This window comes from Kogia breviceps, chromosome 11 (assembly GCF_026419965.1).
Source record: "Kogia breviceps isolate mKogBre1 chromosome 11, mKogBre1 haplotype 1, whole genome shotgun sequence".
NCBI classification, from domain to species: Eukaryota; Metazoa; Chordata; class Mammalia; order Artiodactyla; family Physeteridae; genus Kogia; species Kogia breviceps.
In genome coordinates, this window is record NC_081320.1 from 49006673 (window position 1) to 49012902 (window position 6230).

The window sequence follows — 6230 nt, forward strand, 5'->3', positions numbered from 1 at the left end:
AATCCATACATCGTCGGCTCAGCCTGCTTCATTTTATTTTGAAAACTTTATTTATTGTTATTTTAAAGAATATTTATTTATTTATTTGGCTGCACCGGGTCTTAGTTGCTGCACGCGGGATCTTCACTGCTCCATGCGGGATCTTTAGTTGTGGCATGCGGGCTCTTAGTTGCGGCATGCAGGATCTAGTTCCCAGACCAGAGCTCGAACCTGGGCCCCCTGCATTGGGAGCACGGAGCCTTAACCACTGGAGCACCAGGGAAGTCCCAGCCTGCTTTATTTTAAATGCATCTATATAGTAGCACATGTTATGGGTAAACTTTAAAAACCTGCTAAGGAATGCTCTTTTATTCATATTTCTCGTAATATGTGAAGGGAGGGTTACTTTTTTAAAGTTCCAAAATTAAAGAGAAAAAGAGAAATCATCCTGTGCTGAGGATGGAGTCGGGGTCTCAATTTTCTTTTTCCTTTGCTGGATCTTGAAAAAAAAAAAAGAATAAAAAGAAGTGTTCCACAGCACGAAATCTTCTTAAAAAAAAAAAAAAAGCTAGAACATGCTCTATAAAAAGAAATTCAGACAAAAAGTATAAAGAAAAGAGCAAAGAGTCACCTATTAATCCCACTCCCCAGTGATAACCCTGATATCATTTTTGCGTATTTTTCCCAGACTATTTTCTATGCGTGCAGATACATATTTTTACATGAGGTACAATTATTTTTTTTATTTATTTATTTTTTTTGTGGTACGCGGGCCTCTCACTGTTGTGGCCTTTCCCGTTGCGGAGCACAGGCTCCGGACGCGCAGGCTCAGCGGCCATGGCTCACGGGCCCAGCCACTCCGCGGCATGTGGGATCTTCCCGGACCGGGGCACGAGCCCGTGTCCCCTGCATAGGCAGGCGGATTCTCAACCACTGCGCCACCAGGGAAGCCCGGGGTACAATTATTAACATCAGAGTGTCTTCTCCTTCTTCCTCCCCATGCCTACTGCAGAAAATCCTGAATATGCCTATTTGGTTTCCCCTCACTTCTCTCTTCCAGAGAGAGGAAGAATTATCCCTTGCTGAGAAGAGCTAAATTGATCTACATCATAAAGGAATGCAGTGGGATGGACGGAGTTCCAGAGTAGGGAAAAGCCTTCTGGACTAGAGTTCAGTAGAGTGTTCAGATTGTAGCACATTCGAGGCTCTGGAGGAGCTCAGGGTGTAGAGAATTGGGCTTGGAGGATGGGGCTTCTGAGATGGGCTGATATGGTTATGACCTGGAGCCCTTTTAATGTTCTTCCAGAGAAGTAATTAAATAATGGAATTTATTTTGCATTAATTTTGGCTATTAAGCTATGCATTAAGTCCATATAAAGACTGAAACTTATGGTCTCCCCTCTCATTTACAAGGGTTGTGTTTTTTAAATATGGGGATGTACTATATTTCCTTTTTATATGCTTTTTTAAGAAATTAAGTTTCATGGTCAAGTCAGTAAATGGAGATATTTGTTATCCTCTTAAACAGCTGTATGGCTGTCCTTCATTCATCTTCACCATAATTTATGTAACCTGTCCCCAGTTGATGATCATTTATGTTATTCCATGTTCACTGTTATCAACAATTACCCAGAGGCTATCCCTATGTGTATACATCTTGGCACTCTTGCTGAATTCTTCCTTAGGATGTGTTCCTGAAAGTATAACTGCAGGGTCAAAAGAAAAGAACATTCAAATTTTAGTGCACAGTGCCAAGTTGCTCTCTGTAAAGACTGAACAAATTAAAACAACCACTTACTTCCCACAAGGGAAGTCCCAGTGGGCCAAGCAGCCAGAGATGCTCTGGGAAAGAGCTGAGCTGTGGCACAGGGTAGGGCGACAAAGAAGGGTCTTCCAGGGAACATGGTAAGAAAGCCAGTGAAGGCTCTATGGAAATTACTTTTGCTACCCAGCACCCCTTCCCTGGGGGAATCACCTTCCCCTCCACAGTACCCCAATCAGCCTGTGAGCTTTGGGTAGTGCTGACCTCCCACCTTCTCCGAGACCCCCATCCTGGGCTGGCCACAGAGGTGACCATATGACTGGAGCCAGATCAGTCAGAAGTCTCCATACCCTGATGGGGATGATGGGTCCAAGCCAGGAAGAAGTCTTTCTTGCTCAGAGAGCATGATGTGACACCAGAACTGGCAGTGACCCTCTTCTCCCATCCCATGCAGATCTGAGAGATGGAGACAAAACCTTGACAGCCTTGCAGAGCCCTGGGACCTAGCCATGTTTGAAGGCATGAGGCCCATCCCAGCCTTTTTGTGTACCACCAAAAGTCCTTTCTCCCCCTCAAATTGTCATGAGATTTTATTTTTTAAGCATTGGCTTTTTTTTTTAATGAAGTAAATTTCATGCAATACCAACCATTAACCATTTTAAAATGTGCAGTTCAGTGGCGTTGAGTATATTCACAATGCTGTGCAACAGTTGCCTCTATCCAGTTCCAAAAACATTTTCATCACCACAAAAGGAAACTCCATACCCATCGAGCAATCACTTCCTATACCCTCTTCCTCTCAGGAAGTTTCATGTAAGTGGAATCATACAACATGTGATGTTTTGCATCTGGTTTCTTTCACTTAGCATGCTGTTTTCAAGGTTTACCCATATTGTAGAGTGTTTAAGTACTTAATTCCTTTTTAAGCCTGAATACTATTCCACTGTAAGGAATATACCACATTTTGTTTGTCCATTCTGATGGACATTTGAATTGTTTCTACATTTTGGCTATTATGATTAATGGTGCTATGAACATTCATGTGTTCGTATTTGTTTGAATGCCTGTTTTCAATTCTTTGGGGTATATACTTCGGGCTGGAATTGCTGGGTCACATTGTAATTCTGTGCCCATACATTCTACATTCTTTTTCTAGTTTAAGCCCACGTGAAGTGGGTTTCTTTCCTGGGCAGCCAAAAGAGTCCTGACTTAACGCAGGCTTTGAAAGACGAACCAGCCTGGCCAAAGTGGAGATCAGGGAGGAAAGCGTTCGCCCTGGAGGGGGTGGGTAAGCAGCAGCAGAGACGGGGAAACAGAGCTGGGAGGAAGTACATTCTCGAGTGGGAGTGCCACATGAGAAAGTCTTTTCTGGACACGTAGCCGGGCCACACTGTCTGGAAGACCCACAGAGAAGAGGAATCTTAGAGCAGTTGCTTTGGCAACCCAGTCTGTGAGAGGAAATGCCCTCCTTCCTCTTTTTCTTCCTCCCCCCCACCCCTTCCTGCCAACGCCTGTGCAGGATGCACCAACGGGGAATATAGTCTGGGTGGGAAAGAACACATGTTCCTTTTTAAATGAGAAAGGTTTGTTTCACTCTGGGCCTCCTGCAGCTCAGCCAGCGATCGATTTCTCCATGGCGGTGGGCCACAGGTCGGCCCTCAGGACCACGTTTGAGGGGGCCAGCCACCTTCAAACCTGCTCCCTCTGCCCGCTACTCCAAGCAGAGTGAAGCCCCTGATGCAGCTTAGAAAAGAAACCAGTGAGGGCTTCCCTGGTGGCGCAGTGGTTGAGAATCCGCCTGCCGATGCAGGGGACACGGGTTCGTGCCCCGGTCCGGGAAGATCCCACATGCCGCGGAGCAGCTGGGCCCGTGAGCCACGGCAGCTGAGCCTGCGCGTCTGGAGCCTGTGCTCCGCAACGGGAGAGGCCACAATAGTGAGAGGCCCGCGTACCACCAAAAAAAAAAAAAAAAAGAAACCAGTGAGGTCTCTACTCCTGTTCCTTCATTCCTACCACCTACCCCTCTCGGCACCCCGATGTCATCAGTCCCTTTGGGGGCACCGAACCAGGACGATGGAGATCTCTGTTTCCTCTCACCCTCACTCTAATTGAGATTCTCCTCAGACTCAGCCTCTTCCCCCCTGTGGAATGGACTACAGGTAGGAAGCAATTCTATTGACTTTCTTTGGCGTTGAACCCCTTCCATGTGTGTCATGGTGGGCAAACTCCTGGGCGATGGAGGAAGGGGGGGGGCTTTGGAAATATCAATGACCCAAGGCTCCTGACCCTGAGGCATATGCAACTCAGTGGGGGAGAGAGATGTGTACCCAGAGGAGACGGGGAAGCATAAAGCAGAGGAGATGACATTACAACAGTAGGGACATTTGGTTTTAGATCCCTCCTAGTGAATATTTCTTTACTTAGTTGACTATGTATTTTAAACATTTCATCAAAGTAATACCTTCACATAGTTTAGGAGCTGAGACAGCAGCACCAAGTCGCCAGCCAGGTGTGAGGGAGCCGTCTTGGAAGTGGATCCTCAAGCTCCAGTCAGGCCTTCAGGTGACCTGCATCCTCTGCTGATCCTGTGATTAAAACCTTTCTGTTAGAGACCCTGAACTGCATCTGCCAAGCTAAGGAGAATTTCTGACCCACAGAAACTGTGTGAGGTAATAAATGGTTATTGTGTGAAGCAGTTAAGTTTGGAGATAACTCATTACACGACAATGGAAAACTAATACATAATGGTTGCTATTATTATTTTCTTGGGCTAGAACAAGGACGCCTTGCTCGTAGGTTGGGTATTATGAAATGGGCTAAGGACTATCCAGACAAGTTACAAAGCTTCATTTGAAATGATAAGTCTCACACCAATCCGAAGTATACTTCAATTAGCAATAATCGCGCCTAGGATAAACCCCATTGGCTACGATACTGCCCCTGCGCAAAGCTAAAGCTCCGAAGTATACTTCAGAAGTCAGTGGTCTCAGGGAGGCGATGCCTGGGCTGACAGACCTCGTTCACAGATGACCTCAAGCGCTCAGGTGACAAACATCCACATGAGAGTTACGGGGCTATGGATCTAATGCAGTTCCCACGGTTAGGAACTGATCGAGCACTTTGAGTAGAAAAAAACAGTCTCAGCTGCAGGCTCATTTGAGTCTGGCCCTTGTTTCCAGTGTGTGGAAGCTCGGCCCTTCCCATGCAAACATGGTGAAAACCTCTGCAGTATTTCCCAGCAAAACTGGCTTCCTTCCCTGTCACCAGGAGCTGGACAGAGCTGTGGGCACATGAGCAGCAGTTCATCAGTTAATGTGAGCTCATGTCCAAGAAGTCCCCACCCCTCTCTGCTCTCGGTACCTGAGATTCTGGGAAATCTGTTTTATTTTCAGCCTCTAGGTTTCCTTGTCATTATGAGAACTGAGCTCCTCAGAAACAGGTGGCCACGGGGGGAGCTGAAAAAAGAGGAAGATGAAGCAAGACCCACACAGCCTGGCAAGGTGATAGTTCTCAGCCTGAAAAAACTCCAGAAACCTTTGTCAAAAACCCACTCTTTGGGGGAATACGTTTGGTAGGGCTTCTCTCAGGACCAAATGGTCAGCCCATTTGAACCCCCTTCCTTGAAAGAAATTTGCTATAAAACATTTCAAAGAGTGTTTTAAACACTTCTTTCTTTTTTTTTTTTTTTTTTGCTGCTTATTCCTTTCTTTTCTGGTTTTGCTGCTTGAAGACAGACCTTAGATCCAGCAATCTCTCCCTCCCCATGGCTATAAGGGAAAGCAGTTGAGAAATGACCACTTTTCAATTTTTCCACGTCCCTTGGGAAAAAAGAACACAAAACTCAAGTTTGAACCTTCTAAGGACCAAGTGCTTATAAGTCTTTCCTCCTCCAGCAGAGACCCTGAGAAGGTAAAGGAAACAAATGCAGCGACTGGTTATTTAAAAGCCTTCGCTTAGCATTTGATGAAGGATGCCTTTCGGATTAACTATTAAAATTGACTTCCAATTCCCAATGGAAATTGAACATGTCCAGGCACTTCCCAGAGGGTAAATGAGGAAACCAACGTTGAAAAAGTTAAGTCTGGGTTTCTTAGCAATAACCCCAGTTTGTGTGGATAAAGGGACTCTTCCACAGACCCCTTGGCCTCCACTCATGTCCTCCCCCCAGTGAACAATATCATGCCATAGCTGAAGGCTAAATGGCGTGTGAATAAGTTATCTCTAGCAGCAACTTTAGACAGGGCTCGCCATGAAAGAAAAGCAAAAATGAAATCAAAGTAAAACACTGCCGGTGCTTCTCTTGCAATTTGCATCATATTACCCGTAATGATTTGTAATGTTACATTTAAAGCTATTATCTTCTGGCAGACACCTTGACTTTAAATAAGTGTCTGTTACCCCAAGGGGCTGCGACAAACTGTGCCTCGAAGCCCACAGTAAGATCCAGAGTGAGGTTATCCACACCGGAGTACGGCCACCCGGGAAGGCA

At 45.8% G+C, this 6230-nt stretch overlaps 1 pseudogene; it reads right to left on the reverse strand.

Moving 5' to 3' along the window:
• Positions 1-4564: 4564 nt before the first annotated feature.
• On the reverse strand, positions 4565-4693 carry LOC131766031 (U4 spliceosomal RNA; annotated as a pseudogene).
• Between the last annotated feature and the right edge of the window lie 1537 nt (positions 4694-6230).